General features: G+C 42.6%; 1 protein-coding gene across 1 annotated transcript in view; it reads right to left on the minus strand.

The window, feature by feature from the left end:
• Window positions 1–11116, minus strand: part of LOC126462180 (protein Tob1-like) — a 174299-nt gene extending 163183 nt beyond the window's left edge. Inside the window, exon 1 of the mRNA XM_050096054.1 lies at window positions 10978–11116. The gene's annotated coding sequence lies outside the window, so the exon portion shown is untranslated. The remainder of the gene's footprint in view (window positions 1–10977) is intronic.
• Between the last annotated feature and the right edge of the window lie 1473 nt (window positions 11117–12589).

Here is a 12589-nt window from a genome sequence, read left to right on the forward strand (position 1 = left end):
CCAAAACTCCTGTTACGTTCATGACGTCGGGAAAGCATACTTTCCGCGTATGGAATAATCCAGAGCAAGCTTTCCGTATGATCAGATGACCAGTAGGCGTGGAATGAAGAGATCGTTCAGGGACGTTCCAAAGTTGTTGGCTAATCAAAAATGGCTCAGTTTCAAAGAAGATGACGACTTGGTGCGACCACTCGAAAGATATTCTTCATTGAAGCCTTCAAAAATAGTTTCTGCTTGCCTGATGCCTTTCGCGGATGGGAGGAAGCATCGGGCGAGGAAGCATACATCAGGCTACAGCGACTTTTCATTATGATAGTGCGTCTGTCAACACGTTATGCGAAGCGCTGAGAGACAGGACAACTTTTGATGAAACGAGGAGACGAAGACTAGGGTCTAAAGTCATTTCAATGACGGCGTCGTTACAGACGGAGTACAGTCTCGGACTGGAGAAGGATGGAGAAGAAAGTCGACCGTGTTAATGCAAAGAAATCAACAGAGCATTTTCCCTAATAAAACTTGGGGGAGCCACGGAGAAACTAAATCTGTCTGGGGTTGATGCGTCTATGGGCTCCAGTTAAACACCGTAATATTTCTTCTGAACTTCAAATGCTGTTTCTACGTTCGGCACACCTCCTGTTACCAACTTTAAGAAGAGAACCGCGACTGAGGGACGCAAAGGAGCAATTCCCGGCCTAATCACTGCCACGCCATAGAAGTATCTGTTCAAGTCACGTGATAAAAGTGCTACCAGGAAGAGGTCGCTGGATTTTTTCGGGGTGGGAGATGTGGTAGGGGGCAGAGTTGACCAGACTAACGGCCTTCAGGAAAAGAAAATTCAGTCCGCGGAACGATCGGATTTGTCAACAGACTCATCTGTCTCCTGTGAACTCCCATTCTGAACAGCGGTAATGACCTGGATATCAACGATGGGGTTACATCAGACTTGAGTGATGGAACGTGCATCTTTAGTGATGAAAATGTCGCTGGAGATACTCGCGTAGAAATGCGGTTAAATGTGTTTAGTGCCAAATGTGGGTACACAGATAGCATCATGGCTGACTGGGCCATTCACGTTTGCGATTTCTGTAAATAAATTTTGATTTGATGTTTATTCAAAATATTTACATATGGAAGTTGCTGTCTACCAGTCTGTAGTAGCTCATCAAGTTTTATTATGAGTTTTAAAAGATTTTTGTGACGTTTAAGGAGGGGACAAATTGTTAACCCATTTTTATTTTATAAGGTTTTTGTGAATATTCGTTCCCGAATAGAAATAATAATAGTTTTTCCTCTTGTCAATTAGTGAACTACAATTTTTCCAAAAGAAAGTTTAAGCGAAAAATAAAAGAAGGTACCGTCTGTAAGAGACTTCACTAGTATTTTCAGAATTATTGAGCATGATTTTTTAGTATCTTTTAGTGAGTAACAATGATAGAATAGCCCAGAAGCTTCCAACAACAATAGCATTGTCCTCCGTAGGACATTTATTATTACAGCTGCGCTATGGAAACGTAGATCCGCTGAAAGCACATGAGAACGAAGTAATAATTTCTACGAAGCTTAGGATAATCACTGCTGAGTTTCAGGAATAGCTAAACATCCTCGCTTTGAGCACAGTTTTCACGAACAAGTGATGCCTTAGATTTAAGTTTATTTGAAGTTTCCAGCGGTTGTTCTGTTTTAAATGTAATTTGCGAATGTTGTCAAGGAGCATAGTTTTTTTTGAAGGAGTAGGTGTTGTTCTATGACCGAAGTTAACGTACAAACAATGAGATGGAAAGGGCAAATAAACGGCATGTTTTGCTGTATTCATCCTTTTTTTAGAATTCTTTGGTGTAGCAAAGAGACTGCACGGCATTAGCCCGTCCTACGCTACGCGTGTAGGTATATATAAACACGTATGGAGGTCAAGGCAGGCATGGAGATAATACGCACCACTAACCCACAACAACAAGAAAATCTCTTCAGTGTATCTGTCTCTGACGTTAGTGATTCAGTGCAATGCAATAATTTCTTAGTTAATCAGCGAATGGCAGGAGCTCCCAGCACGACGACCTTGATAGGAGTGATGCATAACCCACTAGCGCGCAGGCGCGCAACACAGAAACTGCGACGACTCGGGAAGCACAATTCAGCCGCATGAACTGAGAGCTATAATCGATCACCGTTCGTTGAGAGCGTGTCTGGTTACACACAAAATTTTTCCTACGGCAGTATCTCAGAACTTGCCGATCGGGAACTGCGTCAGGAGCACCTATTGTATTCTTGACACAGGAAAAGCCTATCTGGGCTACTGCTTTCACTCATTTCCGTATGCCTTAACAACTGCAATGAGATCGACGAACTTTACAAATCCACGCCAAATTTTACAGAGCGATCTACACAAGATGTCTTCACTACAGATTTACATAAAATGTTTGTGCCGCGTGCACACGCAGCGAGTCACATTTTATGGCGGGAAGAAGCGTGGTTATAATAGCGTGCCATAAAACAAACTCGTGTTTGCATCGAAAGTTTTTCAACAATAGAAGACTCTAAAAGTATGGCACAGGCAACGATCTGAATCGCATTTTTATGGAGGCGGATACTTGGCCATCTCTGGTAGTGAGCGTTAGGGGCATGAGCCATAAATAACAAGAAGATATCACATCTTCTTGCACTGTCTGCTTTTCGAAGTATTGTACAGCTAGGTACTGCAGGCATGTAAGCTGCGTCCATATGGAAGCTCTCGTAATTGCCGGCTGTCTGTATGGCATTACTCCTGTTTTAAAAATGCTCTGTAAGGAATGGGGTACGTACAGTGTGTAAGCTTTTAGATGGGAGACCTCTCCCTAGTCCTGAATCGGTAGAAGTCGGTAAACTTCGGGAGGCTTCGGTAGGCACGCAGTTTCGACTGCTGCCAACATTACGTAGCTGACTGTGTTGTTTGCGAAACGTGTTGCGAATAGTGTTATAGTGAAGAAATAATAGAACAAAACGTCATGCCTGACGCGGCACTTTTTCACGCATCTGGTTGTTTACCACGTCATATCTCCTGGATTTATATGTCGTAAAGAGACATAAATTTGCCGGCGCATTTACTGATATATGTGGATACCGTATGCGAAATATGTTGCGATTAGAGTTAATAGCGACGAAATAATACATTAAAACGTCATGCCTATCGCGGCAGATTTACGGTATGTACTGAGAAAATGTAGTAAGCGACAACCTTTTTTCCTTTCATTATTTTGTGGGGGGTGTCAGCGAGAAAAATTTTCGTAAAGGTTTGAAATTGTATGTAACGTTTGTTGCTAGTCGCCAAGTGCTCTCATTCTCAAATAGTGGATGCATAAATCTGGGTATTTTCCCGCGGTGGCATCTCATTGTTTATGACGTCATATCTCCCCAAGACTGTGTCTTATTTCTTTTTTTTTCGCCTAGGAACCTTCGTGGGCGCACGGAGAACAAATCACCGAAATTTCATCGCAATCGGATGAATGGTTTGGGAACGCACAGAGGGCAGACATACATACATTCATTTTTATACATAGAGATTGACAGTTACGTTGTACTATATGACCTGTTTAAATATATTTAAATTTTATAATTAATAGTTTAACATTGCGGGGAATGAAATAAAATGAAAAAAAATTGAGAGCAATGGGAATCGAACGCAGGTCCGCTGCATTACAAGTTTCTACCTAACCAATTGCGCTACGCACGCTACAGTGACCTAACTGTTGAAACATTGTATATTACTCTTTTTGCGCGTTCGTAGAACAACTCACCAAAGTTTCAAAAATGGCTCTGGGCACTATGAGACTTAACATCTGAGGTCATCAGTCCCCTAGAACTTAGAACTACTTAAACCTAACTAACCTAAGGACATCACACACATCCATGCCCGAGGCAGGATTCGATCCTGCGACCGTGGCAGTCGCGCGGTGCCGGACTGAAGCGCCTAGAACCGCTCGGCCACCAGAGGCCGGCCACCAAAGTTTCATTGCAATCGGATGAATGGTTTGTGGGCGCATAGTAGACAAACATACATACATTCATTTATATATATATATATATAGATTTTAATGTACATGACGATTTTAGTTTCGTTTTCGAACAACATTTAAAGCGAGTTCTACTTCCAAGCCTTTCGTCTGCTTTCGTGTAAGCATGACGCGCAATTCGTAGTGCCAGCACTGCAACTGGTAGGCGTGCCCTGCCCCCCCCCCTCCCCCCAGCGGTTCCTCTCCCCTCGCCAGCCAATGCTTGCTTCCTCCTCTCCCCGCGCTCCCCTTACAACTCTGCCGTCTTACAGTTAACACACTGTAGATGTAGTTTATTCCTTCGCTTTCGCAGTCACAGAACTGGCGCCCATAACTAGTGCGCAACTGACTGACAGGAAATTATAATATAAAAAATAATAATATGTTTTCCAAAAGTGAAATAAAACTTTCATACGAACTAAACCATCGTGAATGTAGCTATTTTTGAAATAAAGGAAAAGAGTGACTTCTCATGCTTCAAGTTGATGCCTTGGGGATAGCTATAACCACATCACAATAAAGTACAATGAAATTTTATGTTACTTACGTATCTTTGGTTCAAATATCACATAAGCTGATAAAATTTTTTTTGAAAGACATCATGTTTGAGCCAGTGACTGTTAAACTTTTTATTTGCACTATTGCACTTTCGGCCTTGCAATTGCAGATGTTTTGGCTTTGAGCCATGTCAACTTTACACACGCTGACACATTTATATGTCGTGTATGAAGTTGACATGGCTCAAAGCCAAAACATCTGCACTTGATAATGGCCTAAGGCCGAAAGTGCAGTAGTGGAAATAAAAAGTTTAACAGTCACTGGCTCAAACATGATGTCTTTCAAAAAATTTCACATGACTGTGAATCCCAGTTATGAAAAGTTGATAAAAAAAATTAGATAACAAGTTTTAAAACGTACGTCCAGTTTTATTCACTCCCATGTAAAATGGCCATACGATCGAAACTGTAATCATGTTGATCGAAATTCAAAACGAAAATACTGTTCTCCAAACAATAGAGTCATCGCAATATTTCCAGGAGAAGTAAAAATAAGAGACTGTCAGAAGAACCCAAAATATAATAAGTGGAATAAATTTACAAAGATATTTTCACGGGGTAACATGGTAAAAGCAGGCAACTCACAAGTTTAAATGGATCCCTTGAATGTGGGAAACGATGCAAAAAGTACTGGAGAATTATATAGTAACAATATTTTTCGGGGTAAGCATTTTCACCTCCATATTTCCATGCTGTACGGCACATGTAGACTAGTGATGCATGTTTACACTTGTAATTAGTGACAGCAAGAAGAAACAGGTACAAAGAGAATCTTTTGGTATAATTAAAGGAGAAGGAATGCAGCCAGGAGCTGTGCAACTATTGAAAAATGAAAAGAAAATACACAATTTACAGTCTGATAGTTTCGGAGCTCTTTATTCCGTTTCTGCCACCAACTTGATATCTATATATTGTGCAGGTCAGAATTGGAAATCCGTTTATACTTACTTAGACTCAAGAAGGAATGAATGCTAGTGGAATTGTGTGGTGAAACTAAAGCAATCTTATGAAAATGAGTCAAACAGCTACTGAAAGACAGAAAACTGTAACGAAATATAGGAAGATCAGTAGAGGATCGATGGCATGTCCAGACAGTAAATAAACGTAACACATTGCGGATAAATTGACGAAAAGACTCGTTACTATTCGTTTACACTTTTGCCTATAGATAATTGGAAACGGTAACGACAGTAATATACGTAGGAATAACTGCCTGGAACGACAACACCAAAGTAGCTATAAGAAGGCTGAGAATCAATAGAAGAACCGCGAGGAAATGTAACTCATCCAGGAAAGAAGAGGCTGGTCAATCTTGGAGCCTTATCAAACAGAATAATACTATTCGATGCCACACGGGATTTGTTTTTACTGGCGGAATTAGTTGTACGTTAACAGTGATACCCAGCAATGTATACATGTTTACTGATGAATAGGTGGCCGATATACACTCCGTATACGGGTTCACGAAATGCAGTGGAACAGTGGTGTGACGTCGCCTTGCTGAACTATTCCCTCAACGACAGCGCACAGTACTTTTCCATTACTCTGTTTCTTGTGTTGTACGTTTGATAATTGGCTTTTACACTGCTGTGAAGGTATTTGTGAGAGAACTTAGGTCATTGGGCAACAAACTCTAGAAATTATAATTATATTATTACTCCCTAATGATACACCGGAGACCAGGGGCTCCTTATGTCAAAATAAAAGAAAAGCACTCCATCTTCAGACCACAAGTGGCCCATCGGGATAGGAGGGGCGTCTGGTCATCACACCGCTCTCCCGGTCGTTATGATTATGACAAAATGCTTACAATATATTGAGTATAGCACGACATGTGTAACAAGCGTACACTGTAAATAATTTTGGGTGGATATAATTGGAAATTTTGAAAGAGGAATGTATTCTAGTCACGTAGGTTGGTAGATACAGCCAGCTACGAAGCTGTACGGCAGCTGTAGTTATTGCGTAAGCTGGAAATGGAGGTACGTTCCGCTCGGGATGGTCACCATTGCGGAACTCGGCAAGTGGTTAGCGCATCCGTCACTTTCTCACGGCCTCTGCGGCAAAAGAGAGGAACTTGCCGATCGTGATCGTGATCGGGGGGGGGGGGGGGGGGGAATCCGACGAGTGACCTCTGCTGCTGAGGATCAGTGCAACGCGGGCGAGCCTAGATGACAGGGGCCGGTTGCGTCACTTCTTACATACGCGTCCCACCGCGCGCCTACGTGGCCATCCCAACAGATTAGTGGGCTGGCGTGAGCGACGTGTCCGTCTGTTTTGTATCTGACGAGTCATCGCTTGCATCGCATTCATCTTATTTGTGAGCAGAAAAGCTGACACCAGAAACGAAAACAAACCTTGCATCACAGCTCTGCAATGGGTGATACAAAGACCCTATTTATGAGTTCAACATCTGACTCATTATGGAGCATGCCGACTCAATTTTTCAAGCACGAAAATTGAAAGCTACAATACATAAAATGGATAGCAAACGCAATCGTTGCGGCCCAAGTGTCCGCTGATAGTGTGTACGTAGCTTGTGCGGCGATTTGTGTTAAGAAATGAGAAAATTTCTCTGCAAGAGTGTATACAAAAAACAATGTTGCACATTAGGGATAAATCGAACGAAGTTGCGCTGTCGTTAACAGATTTTCATGAATTAGGGATTGGGTGTTCCGTGCTTTCTCTAAATTAGTTTAGGCAAATGCGGTGATGGTTCCTTTCACAATACCACGGGCGACTAAATGTGTAGCGATAAGTATGTAAATTTCCGCATATATAAATCATGCTTCTTGATCTTAACCAGTAACGTCCTTGTTAATGTGATCCACGGATGAATAGAGCTACTGTCACTATTCCTACTAACTGGGTGGCGAGGGTGTAAACATGTGCGCATACAGTACTTGATATACTTGCGTAAATGCTATAAAATTATCTAAGTCAGTTCTGCGAAAAAATCAGCTTTGAACGAATCAGTGTATAGTAAATGTACCATGAAAAATTCGAAATATTTGAATTACACTCACGTCATTAGTCATTAACGACCTAACGCGGAATTAGAGAACGTTGCAAACGTCGTGTTTATCACGTATTATTTGGCACTGAACCAGCTTAAATTCAAAGGTATATTTATGCTCACATGCTAATTTTTATTTACATATGTTACTTTCACGTCACATTGGATTGAAATTTTTCCAGAATAACGCTAAAAGTTTGTTAGAATAATACTAACAGGATTTCGAAGTAAAGGAATGGAAGTCAGTAAGAAACATTCTTCGTTAATGTTGATTTAAAAATCTTATGATTCAAGACATCCTTGAAAAATGTTTTCACGGCACAAAATAAATACTATTTATACCACATTGATGGCTATCTCCAAACAGCTCTGTTTATTGCGTTCCAACTTAATTGCAATCGATTTGCAAGCCACAAAGCACTCTCTTCACACACAAAGTACGGGAATCGACGTGTAGTACTTTCGTAAATGTGTAAACTGAACATGAAGCTGTTCTTCTAGCCAGCAACAAATGTAAAAACACTTTAACTAACTAGATCAACAAAAATTTTTCAGATGCGTAATGTCATTTTGAAGTCAAGGGACGTGGCTTAGGAAATTTAGCGCAGCAGTGCAATATTTTCTACCGGTTGCTTTTTAAAAGCATTCTCCGTTTTGTCTCGCATAATTGTGACACACACTGGGAATTCAATGTTATTTTTAGAGTTTTGCGTCTCCTCATAAAAGCTGCTTTCTGTTATAACGACTTCGATGGTTTCACGAAAGTAACACATTGCTGAGGTCGATTACTGGTAAATTTGTCAATAGTGAATTTGTGGTGTCCCTAATTCAGGCTGCTAGTCCTAGCACGAAATGCGAACAACAGGCTGTACAAATTAAAACTATCGGGGAAAATACTAAATTTTCAATTTAAATACACTCGTGTCATCTATCGTTAACGTCCCTAGTGCAGAATCAGAAAATGGGGAAGAAAACGCCGTAGTTATTACATTTTATTTCGCACTGAAGCAGAATTCATTTAAGTGTGTCTCCTTCTACTCACAACTTACTGTAAAACTGGATTGTTACTGTGACATGACGCTACATTGGCATTTCACCAAGCTAATACAAAACTGTTGCTATACATACATCAATACGATTCCGAAATTCAGAAATTGTAACCAGCAAGACGTATCGCTTCTCAACTTTTACTTAAGGGCGTAACGCGTCTACTGATCGAGATATTTTTACATCAATAATTTTCAAGTCGATGATGTCTTATAGTCCGTGATAATCTTGCCTAATTCCACGCTGTGGGACGTGGCTTAAGAGCCTGAATGAATATGCTGAAGAACGGATTAAAGAAATATTTACAACCTGCTGCTTACTAGCAGTGCTTATTGATTTGTTTCGAATTATGCTGTCCCACATTGCAGCATGTCGATGAACCACACCGAAGTGTTTTATTTCGCAATTCTCCGTTCGTTTTAATTCTTTGCATCTCTTCGCAAACGCATTTTGCACTTACAGAGACCGTGATGTTGCTGTAGAACAACATGTTACCGTAGTTAATGGTCAGTAACTTCATTCGCCAAAGGTAAAGAGGTTGCGCCTACTACCCAGTCTGCTTCTGCTAGGCAGGAAACGCGACCAGGTGGCTATGCTGTACCGTGCTCATGGACTGCAGTGGCGTTTTAAAAGTCGAAGGTGAGAGCGAGTTTGCAGCCAGCCTCGACTGTGACCTTCCTGATTCGTTAACAGCCGTGTCGCACTGCGGTGCTTCTGCCGCCAGCTGACCTTGAGAATGCCAGGAAGCTCCGAGTACATTTCTGATCGAAGCTGCACCTACAGAGCAGCAGACGGTGTTTTTTCCCGAACAGCGCTGCAACTATGTCGTTAGAGGGATGTAGTACTGTCACCTGCATCGTGTATGGAAATATTCGCTACGTAAGCACTGTTACCATATGTCAACTACGTTTCTTCAAATTTTTCGTGAAATGTGACTGCAGGATCTCTAACGAATGGTGTTATAACCAACTGCGGCGGAAGTGATGAAACGTTCTAACCAACGGCACTTATTAGTTGCTATAAATGAAGCACGTCTCGACAGGTATACATCTCATGTAATTCTGTGGGACGGAACTTCAACATGTTACAGCACAAGTGATCTAAAGGCCGAAACATCAGCAGTTATATTTTCTCAGCAGATTGCTGCCATACGTGAAGTATGCTTCTCAGGCTGCAGCGTATTGGAAATTTTCGTTCACATTTGTATTATTTCCATATGTGGAGTATGTTTCTACAGACGTACATAATATGTGACTGCAGCTATTCAATAGGATACTATTTAAGTCGTTGCAGGAAACTGATGAACATATCTAACTACTGACATTTATTAGTTTTTATAATTAAAGTACGGCTCAACAGGTATGCATATTCTGTAATTCTATAGAATGGAATTGAGACATGAATGGTCGGAACATGGTTAGGTATTCGGTTACTGTAGACTGTTGCCATATGTCTATTGCTACAGACTGTATGACTGTATCTTAAGTATCTCTATACACATGTAGTTATAGTATCATTACAGGAATACTCCGGGATGGGACTGAAACGCATTTAGGAAGAAGTGACCTAATGGTCTTCAGCGCCTGTTTGGCACATATTGATGGTTCGAATACGTGAAGTTTGTTTCCACTGAAGTATACAACCTTACAGCATAGAACTGACGCTAATTCATGGAGAAGTCACCCAAATGTCTGATTACCAGCACTTATTCATTCATGTGTGTATACCGACATATGTGAAGTATCAATTCACAGGTACAGGTTTCGTATTGTTGCAGAAACTGCACGGGCTAAAATTAGAACCTATTGCAAGGATAATGACCTAAAAATATGGACATCATCACTTGTTTGTTCACATATGGATGGTGCCCGTTTGTTAAGCATGTCTCTACAAATGAAAATATCACGTGAATACGAAAGTTGTATGATACGCAGCTGAAACTTTTTCTTAGACAAGTGATTCGTATGTGTAATCAACAATCCTCATTCGTTCAGGCCTAGATTTTGGGCATTAGAGAAGTACGGTTGTGTAGACGTGCACGAATCCTACAGAAAAAAGTTCCGGAGGTCTTATCATCAGCACACACTGTAGCACACAATTTTCTCGTAGCTCAACCTAGTACAGATTTCATTTCTAAGTCTTGTAGAGCGAAATATCTTAGGTAGTTCCGCCAAGTTATACGCAGCATGTTTTTCACGAAGAAATGTTGCTATAACGCACAGAGCTCTCCGCGTACGCTCGGAACGTAATTTGAATACCCTATCAGTTTCACACTAAAAATATTCCTTCGGCACACACGAGGCACGCTGGACTAGCCGATTCTTGTACTCACCTCGTCTCGAACAGCCTTCCTCTTCGCCGCTCGCAGCGCTTCGAGAACTGCTCAAGCCGACGACGACGGTGAAGTATAAAAGTAGAAAAGTATAAAAAAAGGAAGATAAGCGCTTCCACGCGTTGGCGGCGGTCGACCTGCGACTGTAGCGGCGCGGCGCGCGACGCCCGCTTTTATCAACTAGCGGCGCGGTGGTGGCGCCGCGGCGGCAGGCCGGTCAACCGCCGTCCTAGTATCGAGCCACGCGGGCGCGCGCCCGGCAGAGCGGCTTGCGGGGCTGCCGCGATCATTACGGCCGGGCCGCGCTGCTCCTAGCCGCGCCGGGCCAACTCCGAAAAGCGCTGCCGTGCCCTGCCTGCTGCAGTCGCGCGACAGCGAAAGTGGGCTGGGCCGACGCCTGCGTTCCCTGTCTATACGCAATTATTTACCCGCTAGGAGCAACTACTTGAGAGACAACCTTTGGAGGCCCTAACATATGGCACAGAAACTTCCTGGCAGATTAAAACTGTGTGCCGGACCGAGACTCGAACTCGGGACCTTTGCCTTTTGCGGGCAAGTGCTCTTCCAACTGAGCTACCCAAGCACGACTGACGCCCCGTCCTCACAGCTGTACTCCTGCCAGTACCTAGTCTCCTAACTTTCAAACTTTACAGAAGCTCTCCTGCGAAATTTGCAGAAGTAGCACTCCTTCTTTCAGGGGCGTGAGTCGTACTTGGGTAGCTCAGTTGGAAGAGAACTTACCCGCGAAAGGCAAAAGTCCCGAGTTCGAGTCTCGGTCCGGTACACAGTTTTAATCTGCCAGGAAGTTTCATATCAGCGCACACTCCGCTGCAGAGTGAAAATCTCATTCTGGAAACATCCCCCAGGCTGTGGCTAAGCCATGTCTCCGCAGTATCCTTTCTTTCAGGAGTGCTAGTTCTGCAAGTTTCGCAGGAGAGCTTCTGTAAAGTTTGGAAGGTAGGAGACTAGGTACTGGCAGGAGTAAAGCTGTGAGCACGGGCGTGAGTCTTACTTGGGTAGCTCAGTTGGTAGAGCACTTGGCCGCGAAAGGAAAAGGTCCTGAGTTCGAGACTCGGTGCGGCACACAGTTTTAATCTGCCAGGAAGTTTCATATCAGCGCACACTCCGCTGCAGAGTGAAAATCTCATTCTGGAAATATGGTACAGAGTCATCAGCTGGCGACGACATTCTCCCATGCCGACCAGTATAGCTACTAAAACTGCAGCGCCAAGACGGATAGCTAATAACAAAATATTACTTATTCTGCCCACAGAGTATCATATAGTTAAATTTTTAGGTATTTTGGGGGTACAAAGAGTGCGAAATGTAGTACATGGAGCTGCCAGTTTCGGCAACAACTCTGGTTGTAGACTGCCATAGTCGAACTGAGCTTGGACGACAGATACTGGACTTTATCAATCGCTGTGACTGCTGAGTGATGGCATAACAGACTCTTGGCAACCCACGATGTTTTCATTGGCTCACAGATCTGCAGAAAGTATTGACCAGGAGAATAGTCAACCACCCTCAGTATAAGATTAGGTCAGGAGAGCAGGGGCAACATGCAATACTCCGGTGTGTTGTTGAAAGACAACGTCAGGGAGACCTCGTA

The sequence above is a fragment of the Schistocerca serialis genome, chromosome 1, assembly GCF_023864345.2.
Source record: "Schistocerca serialis cubense isolate TAMUIC-IGC-003099 chromosome 1, iqSchSeri2.2, whole genome shotgun sequence".
Taxonomy (NCBI): Eukaryota; Metazoa; Arthropoda; class Insecta; order Orthoptera; family Acrididae; genus Schistocerca; species Schistocerca serialis.